Genomic DNA, 13,400 nt, shown 5'->3' on the forward strand with positions numbered 1-13,400 from the left:
GTGTGGGAGGACTTTGGGGCATTGGGGGGACTTTGGGGCGTGTCTGATGCGGTCTAGGGCTCGGGGGGCGGGTGTCCAGGGCCGGCTCAGGCAGGGTCTGTGGCCCTCAGACCCTCCTCCACAGGGCACTTCACCTTGATGGTTTTACAAGTCAGGGTCCCACAAAAGAGTTGGTTTGACAAAGGGGCTCTGCTGCTAAAAACCTTTGAAAACCATGAAGTGAGTCCAGCCCTGAAGTTTGACTCAAGGCTCTGGAGCCTCCTGGGTACTGGTTGACCCCTGGCCATACAGGCTGCACTGCTCTCCTGGCCACATTTGCCCAAACCCAGGGGCTCAACTCCAAACAAGGGCTCCCTGAGGCTGGGCTGCTGGCTCCTGCAGACCCGAGGGGGTGGCGCAGTTACCCACACTCAGCCCTGGCGAAAGCCAACCCCAGGAGACTGTGCTAGAATGCTCCTAATGAGACCACCACAGGAAAGAGAAGTTCCAGAAATTCTCTGAGAGCTTTTGGGCATGCTAGTTACAGTCGCCGAGGTCCCAGGTGAGGGTGGGCGGCACAGGGAGCCTTGTCACCAGGCTCAGGTTGGCTCACCTGGGGTTAGGAAGGACTGATCCACCTGCCACATCCCAGGAGGCCTGGTTGCTGCTGTGCCTGTGGGTGCTGCTTTGTGGGGAACAAGACGAGTGGGCAGAGTACGCCTGTGCCCCTAGGGCATTCAGAGGCCCCGTGTGACCCATCTTATGAGACCGACCTCACACCACCCAGCCCCGGGCCTCCCAGGTAGACCCTGCGAGGTGAGAAAGGTGTGGACCCTTCCAGAAGGAGCTTCCTGACAAGGAGACCAGACAAGGAGCCCGGGCAGGTCCAGGGCTCAGTGAGAGGCACGGAGGTTAGTGGGCCACAGAGAAGGCAGTGCTGCCCCCGCTGCCCAGGGCAGAATCGGACCTTCCCGGCCTGACTGGTGGTGACACGGGAAGGACCCCAGAGAGCTGGGGCCGGCTGGCTTCTGTCCTGGATGCCTGCAGGGGAGGGGGGCTCTGGGAGGCCTGAGGGTCCCCAGCAGCAGGGCCAGGAACACCATACCTGGACCACTGCCTGCCCCACCCCAGGGCCAGGGAACCACCTGGGCAGGTCCCACCCGCTGGGTGCTCTAAAACCCCTCACACAGGCCTCACAGCTGCTGTCTGCCACTGCTCATCACCTCCTTTGTGGAAAGGTCCCCCCTCGTGAGCCCCACACCGGCAACTGCCAAAGCCTCCCAAACAGTAAAATAATGGACTGAACCCAGGAACGAAATGCAAGTGGAAGAGTGAGTGAGTGAATGAATGGAGAGAGTGGGGTGAAGGAGAAACCACGAGGGAATGAAGAAATGAATGAGCAAGTGAATGAATAAGTGAATGAGTGAACACACGAACAAGAACAAATGAAGGTAGAATAGACAAACAGAAGAACAAGTGAATGGATACGTGAGTGAATGAATGAATTCATGAAGCTCCAATTCTGCCTCAGAAGTGAACGGGAGCATTCTCCAAAGAGCAGCCCGCCCCACTCCCCTTTCCACGCCATGCAGGACCACACAGCGGTCAGTCCGGGTCCTCCTCAGGGCTCCGTGGCTACTGGGAGCCCAAACATCCCCCAAGGTTCCCTGTGAATTGGGCCAGAGAGGCCCATGCTCAGACCCACAAGATCTCAGGGCCCTTTCTTGGGGCCACTGCTCCCAGCCGGGTCTGCCGGCTCACTACCTCTTGCCCAAGGTGACCATCCAGCCTTCTCTGCCAGCTAAACTGTACATCCTTCAAGACCTGCTCACATGTCACCTCCTCCAGGAAGCCCCAGCACTGCACAGACGAGCTCAGGGGCAGGGGTTCCAGGGCCCAGTCCCTGCTGACCTACTTCAAGGCCTGTGAGGGGCCGTGCCGTGCAACCGCCCAGCCCAGTTCCACGACCCCACCCCTCTCCCGGCCCAGAGCTGAGCCTAAACTCCTGAGGGGCTGGTGGGACTCCGCACCGAACGGGGCTGGCCAGAATTTGGGGCCTGGCATGGCCTTGATGTCAGTGCCCAGCTCCCTTGCTCCCGCGTGGACCCAGATCTGGGTGTCCTAACATCTCCGAGCCTCAGTTTCCTCATCTGCAGAATGGGGCTCTCTCCCTTACAGCCCCATCATGACCACGTAGCCTGTGTGGCGTGTGCAGGGCACAGAGGCCGGCCGGGCGTCTGCTGCTGGCAGTGGCAGCGTGGGCAGTACAAAGCCCGGACACGGATGGGGCTGAGCGTGTGCCTGCACCTCTGTGGATGCGGAGGCTAACTCCCCCTCACCTCGGGGAGAGCCTGGCTTGTGCATATCCATGGCTACAGCTGGGGTCGGTCCCACAGGAGGGCATCTTCCTCCACCAGCCCACCAGTCTCAGCTGGGCCCTGAGGCTCTGGGGGCAGAGCAGGGATCCCGTCAGCCTAGGGCACTCACACACCCACGGGGGAAGCCACCAGTGACACGGACCTGACAAGGCTGACCCTGGGCAAGTTCCTTCACCCCAGGATCCTCTGTTTCTTCCTCAGTAAAACAGGGCTTGGGCCACCCTGGGGAAGACCTCAGGGCTGGAGGAGGCCCTGAGAGCTCAGCAGTCAGTGCGGCTGGCACGCAGTGGACAGCAGCCGTGCTTCGCTCGTGTTAACAGCCAGCAATTTGACTCCTGTGATCTCACGGCATTCCTTTGGCAGCAGTGAACATTCACTGCCCTCCTGGGAGCTCCGTGGGGCTGGGCACGGGTGTGGGGAGCTCACAGGCTGGACCAGGTCCTTAAACACTTGTGGACCTCACTCAGCATGACTGTTCGGCAATGGCTGCCCCCCAAAGGTCCGGTGGGGACCAGGAAGTGGCCTGTGGTCAGGGCTCCAGGAGAGGCCCCGGGGCCTCACTGTGGATCTCAGAGCCCTTGTCAGTGCAGCTGTCAGCTCCTGCCTGAGGGGCTGGGAGAGCCAGCACTGGGGGCCTCCTGCCTCGGGGCAGGAGCTCCCTCTCCCTCCATGACCTTAGCGGCAGCCCTCACCGCGTTGTCAGGGGCACCGGGGAAGATTCCCCAGCTGGCCCAGGGGTCAGATAAAGAAGATCCCCAAACCATCAGCTTGAGCTGGGGAGGGCAACCCTGGGGTTTTCACCGGTTGCCCCGCCCTTGGGGTAATTGAGAAAGCGGCTTCCTTTTAATTAAAGTTCTGCAAAGGGTCTGAGCTCCCCGAGGAAAGGAAAAGTGTCCAAGCAGAATAATTAGCCGGACAAAAGGCAAATCCTCTTAGCATCTCCCTGGGCGATTACAGGTTAATTGGTTGACACTCCTGCCCGCCAGGGCCAGACGCCCGGCTTTCCCGTGCCTCCCGCCGCTTACTGACCCCAAGGCCACACCTGCCCCACTGTCCGGCGTGGGAACCCAGCAGGACTCCGTCGCCCTCTGATCTGCCCTGCCCCGCCAGGCCCTCTGCTCAGCCTCCAGCTCCTCCCTTGTTCCCCCAGAGTCCATGAGCCTTCGGAGCTCCTGTGCAGGGACAAGTGTCTCAGCACTGCCCCAAAGGCACACTTGTCTGTGCCCCACGTTCCAGCCACAGCCACCTCTCCACCTTCGCCCAGCTGCCTCTCCGTCCTCACCCACACCCACCCCAGGATAACCCCTCTGCCGGGCACAGGAAGGCCTCATTGTCCCAGGGAGCCTCCATCTTCCACCCACGTGGCTCTTATGATGGTCACCATGCCGCTGCCCCTGCTTGAGCAGCAAATCACATTTCTTCAAAAGGAACACTTGTGCGCCGCTGGTGGGAGCATAGATTGACACAGCTGGTGGGAGTGTAGATTAACACTCGTGCGCCACTGGTGGGAATATAGATTAACCCTTATGCACTGTTGGTGGGAGTATAGATTAACACAGCTGATGGGAGTGTAGATTAACCCTCGTGCACCACTGGAGGGAACGTAGATTAACCCTTGTGCGCTGTTGGTGGGAGTGTAGATTAACACAGCTGGTGGGAGTGTAGATTAACCCTCGTGCGCTGTTGGTGGGAGTGTAGATTAACACAGCTGGTGGGAGTGTAGATTAACACTCGTGCGCTGTTGGTGGGAGCGTAGATTAACACAGCTGATGGGAGTGTAGATTAACCCTCGTGCGCTGTTGGTGGGCGCGTAGATTAACACAGCTGATGGGAGTGTAGATTAACCCTCGTGCGCTGTTGGTGGGAGCGTAGATTAACCCTTGTGTGCTGTTGGTGGGAGCGTAAATTAACACTTGTGCACAGCTGGTGCGAGTGTAGATTATCTCAACCCTTGTGGACAATGGTGTGGCGATTCCTCAAAGACCTAAAAACAGAAATACCATTCAACCTGTCAATCCCATTCCTGGGTATACACCCAAAGGACTGGAGATCATTCTATTATAGAGACACACGCATGTGTGTGTGTTCACTGCAGCACTATTCACAATAGCAAAGACATGGAATCAACCTAAATGCCCGTCAATGGTAGACTGGATAAAGAAAATGTGGTCCATATACACCATAGGACGCTATGCAGCCGTGAAAAAGAACGAGATCACCTCCTTTGCAGGAACATGGATGGAGCTGGAGGCCATTTTATTATCCTTAGCAAATTCATGCAGGAACAGAAAACCAAATACCGCATGTTCTCACATATAAGTGGGAGCCGAATGATGAGAACTCATGGATACATAGAGGGGAGCCACACACACTGGGGCCTACTTGAGGGTGGAGGGTTAGGGGAGGGAGAGGATCGGGAGAAATAACTAATGGGCACTAGGCGTAATTCCTGGGTGAGGAAATAATCTGTACAACAAACTCCCATGACACAAGTTTACCTATTTAACAAACCCGTACAGGTACTTTAAAAACCTGAACTTAAAAAGTTAAATTTAAAAAAGGTTGCATATCTCCAATTCATCCCTGCCCTAATCTGTTCCCTTCGCGCGACCAGGCTGAGTTTGAGTCATCTCCAAGGACAAGGGGCTCAGCCTGGCACACACAGGTGCTCTTCATTAAGGCCTGGCAGGCGCCTGGTAAGCTGCAGTGCAAGGCTGGCTGTAAGGCTCTGAGAAGCGGCCTGGAGCTTCAACCAAGGGTCTCGGAGAAAAGGGACTGCCCCCTACCCATGGCCTCCACCCACAGGAGGGAGCTGGCCTGGGGACACTGGAACGTATCCGTGGAAAAGAAAGAAGGCTTGAAGGATGAGTGCGGGAGGCATGGGAGACTGATGGGATCAGTCAGATTCCCGAATGATCAAGGCGCCCAGGGATGCAGGTTTCCATTTCCACCCTGCTCTACTACACGAGGCCTGGCTGCGGCCCCAGGGTGGACCCCTGACCTCAGCCACCGTGCTCCTCCCTGTTCACAACCGTGGACAGAGCAAGAGATGCTCCAGCCTGCGTTTGGGCCGATGAGGCCCCTGGGGCCAGGAGAGGTCAAGGCCCTGCTGACAAAGGTCACACAGTGTCCAGAGGAAGAGCAGGGTGATGTGGCCGAGCTTAGGAGCCCTGAGATGGACATGTCCTCCCGTCCCCCTGGCACAGTGCACAGAAGGGTCACCACAGGGCTCCTCAGGGCAGCCCCGGCCCCTTCTCTCTGCCCCCGCCCAGGGCGGGCAGTGAGTCAGCCCCACGGCTGGGCCGAGGCTGCGGCTGCGGTGGTGTTTCCAGTCTCAGAGAGCCGGGACAGCTGTTTGTTTTTCTTGCAGTAGAGGAGGGGCCGGGGCAGGGGCAGGGGCGGGGGCGGGACCTCAGGAGCTGACCCTGCTGGTTCTCACACTTGGCCCAGGCTCCCTGGGAGCCCCCGAAGGGAAGGGGGGCCTCAGGGCTGGGGGGATGGGGGCCCAGGGCCTCCCTGCCACACTCCTGGGGCGCCCAGCCAAAGCCGACGCCGCAGGCCAGTTCCTGGAGCGGGATGTTGGGGTTTCCGAGGTCGGGAAAGAACTGGCACAGCTCAATCCATGATGTCACCACCCAGCCCCGGCCCCGGCCCCGCCACCACCTCTGGGAGGACTCAGGGTACCCTGGGGTAGCTCAGAGATGCTGAGATGGGGCAACCAGAGGGGACGTAGGTGTCTGTCCCAGCACGGGCTCCGGGCATCCCTGCCCCTCCATGCCTTCCCAAGGCTGGGCCACCAACCTGGGACCCCCTCAGAGGCGGGAACTGAGTCCCCCTGGCTTCTGGGCCTGGCTGCAGTGGCATCGAGGGGGTGCTTCCTGAGCCAAGAAAATATCCTTCCAAGACGCCATGATTCACACATTTTGGGAGGCTCTCCCGAGGGCCACTGACCCTCCTCCCGGCTGGCCCTGTGCTCAGCTGTCCCCAGTGAGGAGGGAGTCCCCCAGCCTGGTCCAGGACCAGGGTCATCTGCAGCCAGACACCCCCTTCGGCACTGAGTAGCTGAGGGGAGGCATCTGCCTTCTCCTTTTCTGGGATTTCCAGTTTTCTACCGCAAACACTATTTTTTCTGGAACTCCTCAGTGAAGTGTAACCCACAGGAAAGCGGACGCAGTAGAAGTATACAACCCAGCAGATTTTCAGAAACCGAACCCTCCATGTCACAGGCACCCAGGCCAGAGGCAGGACGTGGACGGTGGCCACGGTCCCACCAGGGACCTCGCTCCTGACCGTGGCACCGTGGGTCCCCGTCACCTGTTTTCACACCACACAGGAATGCCTCATCCCAGGAATGGCTCAAACAGCCCATCTTCTTTTCTGTCTGGCTTCTTTGTTCAACATTGTGTTTATAAGACTCACCCATACTACTGGGTTTTTTTTTTTCCCCTTTTTTCTTATTCTTTTTTGAAACAGGGTCTCACTCTCTCGCCCACGCTAGAGTGCAGTGGCACAATCACGGCTCGTTGCAGCCTTGACCTCCTGGGCTCAAACCATCCTCGTACCTCAGCCTCCTGAGTAGCTGGGACCACAGGCGTGAGACACTGTGCAGTGTCTGCCCATGCTATTGTGTGTTTGTAACTCATGTATTACTTTTAAAACAAAATAGAGCTGGGCCAGTGGCTCATGCCTATAATCTCAACACTGTGAGATGCCAAGGTGGGAGGATCACCTGACGTCAGGCATTTGAGACCAGCCTGGCCACCATGATGAAACTCCATCTCTACTAAAAATACAAAAATTAGCAGAGCATGGTGGCACGTGCCTGTAATCCCAGCTACTGGGGAGGCTGAGGCAGGGGAATCGCTTGAACCTGGAAGGTGGAGGTTGCAGAGAGCCGAGATTGCACCATTGCAATCCAGCCTGGGTGACTAGACCGTCTCAAAAAAAAAAAAAAAAAAAAAAGACTTTAGTTTTTTAGAGCAGTTTTAGAGTTACAGAGAAATTAAAGGGAACGTACAAAGCATTCCCTCATGTTCCCCTACAGTTTCCCCTATTATTAACATCCTGCGTTTGTGTGGTGTATTCCTTGCACCTGAAGAGCTAACAGGATCCATTACTAACTCAAGCCCATGGTTTACATTGGGGTCCCTCTTGGTGCTGGGCATTCTGTGGGTCTGGACAGATGAATAACGACACAGTTCCTCCGTCACAGAGTCACACAGAACTGCTTCCGCGCCTGAACACCCTCTCTGCCGGTCCACGCATCCCTCCCGCCCCAGCCCCTGGTGGCCACTGATCCTTTCACTGTCTCCAGAGTTTTGCCTTTACCCGAATGTCATCTATTTGGAATCACGCTGTAGCCTTTTCATACTGACTTCTTTCACTCAGTGAGATGCATTTACATTTTCTCTGTGTCAGGCTTGGCGTGGCGGCTCATGCCTGTGATCCCAGCAGTTTGGGAGGCTGAGGCCGATGGACTGCTTAAGCCCAGGAGTTTAAGACCAGCCTGGGCAACATAGTGAGACCCTGACTCTATGAAACATTTTTAAAAATGAGCCAGACTTGGTGGTGCACACCTGTAGTCCCAGGTACTCGGGAGGCTGAGGTGGGAGGATTGCCTGAGCCCAGGAAGTCGAGGCTGCAGTGAGCTGTGATCACATCACAGTGTAAGGTCTGTGCCTAGGTTTGTTCTTAATGCACGTGGATGTCCACCTGTTCTTGCACCACTGGTTAAAAGACTGTCTTTGCTCCTTTGTCAAAGAACAGCTGAGGCCAGGCACGGCGGCTCACACCTGTCATCCCAGCACTTTGGGAGGCCGAGGTGGGCAGATCACTTGAGGTCAGGAATCGAGACCAGCCTGGACAACATGGTGAAACTCCGTCTCTACCAAAAACACAAAAATTAGCTGGGTGTGCTAGCACACGCCTGTAATCCCAGCTTCTTGAGAGGCTGAGGCAGGAGAATTGCTTGAACCAGGAAGCAGAGGCTGCAGTGAGTTGAGATCGGACTACTGCACTCCAGCTTGGGCGACAGAGAGAGACCCGGTCTCCAAAAACAAAAAGCAAAAACTAAAAAATAAACAAAGGCAATTGACCTCATATAGGTGGGTCTATTTACTTCTGGGTTCTCTATTTTGTTCCATTGATCTGTCTATTGTTTTACTGTCTCGATGACTGCAGCTTTCCAGCAAGTCTATGTATTACTATATTACTCTTTTTAATTAAGCAAAACAGCGTCTGCCGTTTTTGAGAGATGCCATGGTTAGAAGGACTTTACCTGTCGCTGTCCCGCTGCTTGCCGTGTCTTCTCTGCTGGGCCCGTGGTCTCCAGGGTGCCTTCTCGCCCAGGAAGGCCACTGCCTCTGGGTGGCAGGCAAGTGGGCAGAGAGGCCCCATCCTTACCTGCCCATCATGGGCGAGCTTGTTTTTCAGGTACTCAGTGAGTCTATCTACATGGGGCGGGGGCGTGTGGAAAGGTAGGAATTCCTGGCTGTGGTTTGAACACTAACCATTTCACCAGCCAGACCAACCTGGATGGCAGCCTGGGCATGGTTCCCAGTGCCACGAGGTGGACATCTCCCACCACTGGGTCCCCAGAGCCATCCTGGCAAGAGGTCCCCATCGATGCTCTGGGGCAGACGGGAGGGGAGCTGGGGTCCCCGTGGTACCTTGGGCAAGTCACCTCTCTTGTCAGGGTTCGTTTCTTTGCCTGAACATTAGGGGCAAGGACCACAGCCCTGCTCAAAGAGGGTCAGGTCAGACAACAGGCAGAAAGCTCTTTGCAGACTGCGAAGTGTTAGGCAGACATGTGAGTGGAAAGTTCAGCCGGGGCTTGAGCTGGGCTGCCTGGCCTCCTGGGGTGGCCCCTGCAGGAGGAAGGGGCCAGAGGGAGGTTTACCAGGCACTTCTGACCAGACTTTACAGATGAAAAGAACAAGGACCCCAAGGGATGCAGACGTAAGTCCCCAGGTACACAGGTGTATTTTGTGTGTCTATGTGTTTTCCCCTCATATAGTAACGTTTTGACATATTAAACCTTTATGCCAGCCTGGACAACATAGTGAGACCCCATCTCTTAAAAAAAAAAGCCGGGCACAGTCGTGCAAGCCTGTGGTCCCAGCTACTTGAGAGGCTGAGGTGGGAACATTGCTTGAGCCCAGGAGGTTGAGGCTGTAGTGAGCTGTGATTGCATCGTTGCATTCCAGCCTGGGTGACAGAGCAAGACCCTGTTGTTTTTTGCCTAAAAACAAAATCAAAAACAAAAAAACCCACAAAACCTTTCTGGTTGGGGGGAGAGTGACCCTTCCCAGGCTAGCCAATCCTTAGAGACCACAAAGGGCCCAGCTGGATCAGGCCTTGGGTACGCAGACCCCCAGTCCACAGCCCGTCCTCCTCTGCCTGGCACGTAGCCCCTGGGGGGCGATGTTCCTCGGCCATGATCGCCCCTGGGCCAGGGACCAGGCAACTGGACACCACCCCTATGTTTAGAGCCCACAGAAATCATTCAAAGTGGTCAGACCTCAACTGCTGGCCCTGCCCTGCCTGCCACTAACTCAGACTCCTCGAGGCCCTGCGTAGAGGGTTCTAGAGTTACCCCCAGTGCAGGTGTAGACAGGAAGCCTGAGGCTACCTGGAGCCAGGTGCCAGTGAGGCCACCTGCTCCCACTCTCTGTGACCTTGATCCAGGCCAGTGGGGAGCGTGGCCTTGATAGCCTCTGGGCAGCTTGGTCTCTGGATAGATTGGAAAACCACTTCTTGTCACCTCCCACCCATTTTTTTGTTCCTTTATTCATTTGCCTTTTAAGAACATTTGATGGGCCCTGTGTGAAGGACCATCTTCTCCACAGCCCTGTAGGGTATGTATTGGGGAATAATCCTATGTCTGGATGGGGAAACTGAGGCACTGAAGCTTTAGTGGCCTGGCCAAGTCCACAAGGCCAGAAAGGGATGGTGGGGGCCACGCAGACCCCCACTTCAGGGCTTGAGCTCTGACACCTGGGCTGCTGGTGCCTCTGCCCAAGGCCAAAGTCTCCACTTGGGGCCAGGCCCCTCCCATCAGCCTCTGAGCCCCCTAGACCTTCCTGCCCAATCTCTGGATAATCATCCACTCCCAGCAGACACACCAGGCCTTCACCCCCACCCTGGAGTGGGCACTCCCAGAATTAAGGACTCCCCTCCTCCGAGAGTGGGATCCCAGGCAGCCCAGGGCTCCATTAGGCCAATTTATAGGGAATAAGATTGGAGCAGGAGGAAGAGCTGTGTCCCAAGACATCTGAAACTCCAGGCCTGGCCGTTTGGACTCTGGCCAACGGAGAGTCATGGAGTGTTCCTGGGCGGGGCTGGGGTGGGTGCAGGAAGATGACTCCGGTGGGCTGCTCTGGTTCTCTATCACTTACGAGCCCCTCTTGGGACATACGCTCCCTTGACTGGGAGACACTTTCCCCCATCAGGGGCTGGTTCTCTGTCACTTACAAGCCCCTCTTGGGACATACGCTCCCTTGACTGGGAGACACCTTCTCCCATCAGGGGCTGGGGTGAGGCAAAACCAAACCTGGAGGACGCAAGATCCCTGCCGGGTGCGGGACAGGCGGCCAGCGAGGGGTCAACATCGTGCTCCTTCTCCAGGGCCCAGCGCCAGGCCGAGTCCGGGATGTTAGGACCACAGGGGCTCTCAGCGACTGCCGACAAGTCCTCCTGCTACAGGCCTGGGAACGAAGCCCGTGGGGGAGGCCCCTCCCCACTGTAAGGCCCGGCCAGCGCATAGCGCACAGTAGGCCTGGGAGAATGGCTCAGCCACAGTGAGCCTGAACCCAGGTTCTCAGGGAGGATGTTAAGAACTGGTCAAACCGGTTGCAGATGAGTTTCCTGGCAGCTTTTCTTAGGTTTTTACAAGAAGCTGCATGGTCAGACAGGGCCTGCCTTCCTCCCCTCCTGCCTCCTCCCTCTACTCTCCTCCATAAGAAGGAGCCACCACCAGGTTCCCTCCTGAGAAGGGCTCTGCCCAAAGGCCCCTCTCCAGCCCCAGGGACCTGGCATCTGGGGAGGCAGCTGCCCTCCTTGTGGTCTCTGGCCAGCCAGCTGCATCTCTCTAGACCTCAGTTTCCATCTGTGTAGAACAGAGCTGGGAGGAGCCAGCTCTTCCCAGCACCCACTTCTGCATCCCCAGGGCCTCCACCTTGGTCAACTATGGGTCCCCTGTGGGACGACAGGAGCAGCTTGGCCCTTGATGGCTGAGGATGCAGTTCTCAGTGTGAAGGGCAGAGCCCTGGAGGATGGGGGCTCAGGACCCCTAGCTCAGTGCTCTGTCTCCAATCTGCTGCTACTTGAGCCATGCACCTTGACCTCCATGGCTCCATCTATAAGACAGGGGCACGCAGTCACGTTTTTCTCCACCCAACGCTGCCCGGACGGCTGTGTGGCCCCACTCCCTCCCTGGGCTAATGAAGTTTCATCCACAGCCAGAGTCTGCACAGGCTCTGCTCCCAGCACTCCCACTGCCAGATCTGCAGCATGGAAGCCTCCCTGGGCTCTGGGGACAGAGCTCAGCATCCTGGGGAAGACGCATGGAGGCAGGACCATGGCCGGCAGGATGGCTGGGGTCAGAGCCTGGCTCTGGTACCAGCTGGCTTCTCCCTGTGGCCTTCAGAGGCCTGTCCTTCCCAGGCCTGCTGCAAGGACAGGGGCCACCAGCCTCAGTGCTGCTGAGACCACAGCCCTCTCTCCCCAACCATGTCCTCCACCCTCCAGCTTCCCGGCCTGACCTCAGACCCCACCTGGATCCTCATCTGCCTTCTCTGCCAGGCAGACTCCTGCTTACCTCCAAGACAAAGCTCCAGGCCTCCTCGTCCAGAAACATTCACTGCCTCCTAGCAGGGCAAGGCCCTGATGAGGGAGGTCGGGGGCCATGGAACCCTGCCTGGGTCCTGGGAAGGCTTCCTGGAGGAGGTGATGATGGACAAAAGTTTGTCAAAAGGAGGCAGGAAGGAGCTATCGAGGAAGGCAGGTTGGAGTCTGTCAAGGGCCCTTGCCACCCCGAGGTGTCGACCACTTTATACTGTGGCCCCTGCAGGGGCTAGGCCAAGTCCCCTCCAAGAGCCTGGCATGCACATGGTGAGTGCCAACAAATTGACTATCTGACCTTTGAAAAATAACATGTGGAATATTGAGTCTTGGTCAGCCTCACATTTTTGAGCCTATCTGTCTCTGTGTCCACGGTATTTCACAGTACAGTGTATTTTTAAAATATGGCCTTACTATTTTTAAAGTTTCCATCAATTTTCCTACAATCTTCAAAGTTTGAATTAATCTTTTTCTTTTTCTTTTTTTTTTTTTTTTGAGAGGGAGTCTTGCTCTGTTGCCCAGGCTGGAGTGCAGTGGCGCAATCTTGGCTCACTGAAACCTCTGCCTCCTGGGTTCAAGCGATTCTCATGCCTCAGCCTCCTGAGTAGCTGGGATTAAAGGCACCCGCCACCGTGCCCGGCTAATTTTTTGTATTTTTAGTAGAGACAGTTTTACGATGTTGGCCAGGCTGGACTCGAACTCCTGACCTCAAGTGACATGCCCACCACGGCCTCCCAAAGTGTTGGGATTACAGGCATGAGCCACCTTGCCCAGCCTGGATTAATCTTCATTAATCCAAAGGTCACGATCTACCCAGAAGTGTCCACTGCTAGCTCACATTCACATTTTAAGACCCCAGAGTGTGAAGCTGTGCTGTCAATGGACACTTCTGGGTAGATCATGACATTTGGATTAGGAAAATCGTCTCTCTCTGCAGGGCTGGGGTACCTTGTGAGCACACGGCAGGTTCTCAGTTCTGATATTTTACGTTGATATGTGTAAATATTTCAGCCCAAAGGTTGCCACAGGTGCTGTCTTTTGGCCTCCGTTCGGAGCACAAATATTTAACAAATATTTGTACAAGACAAATCTCGTCAAATAAATTGTTTCTATGATGATTTTTAATGATTCTTCAAACGTAGGTGCTGCAAAACCATAGGCTTACTTCATTCCATTCCATTTCAATCCAGAATATAAATTTAT

Source organism: Macaca fascicularis, chromosome 10 (genome assembly GCF_037993035.2).
Source record: "Macaca fascicularis isolate 582-1 chromosome 10, T2T-MFA8v1.1".
Classification (NCBI taxonomy): Eukaryota; Metazoa; Chordata; class Mammalia; order Primates; family Cercopithecidae; genus Macaca; species Macaca fascicularis.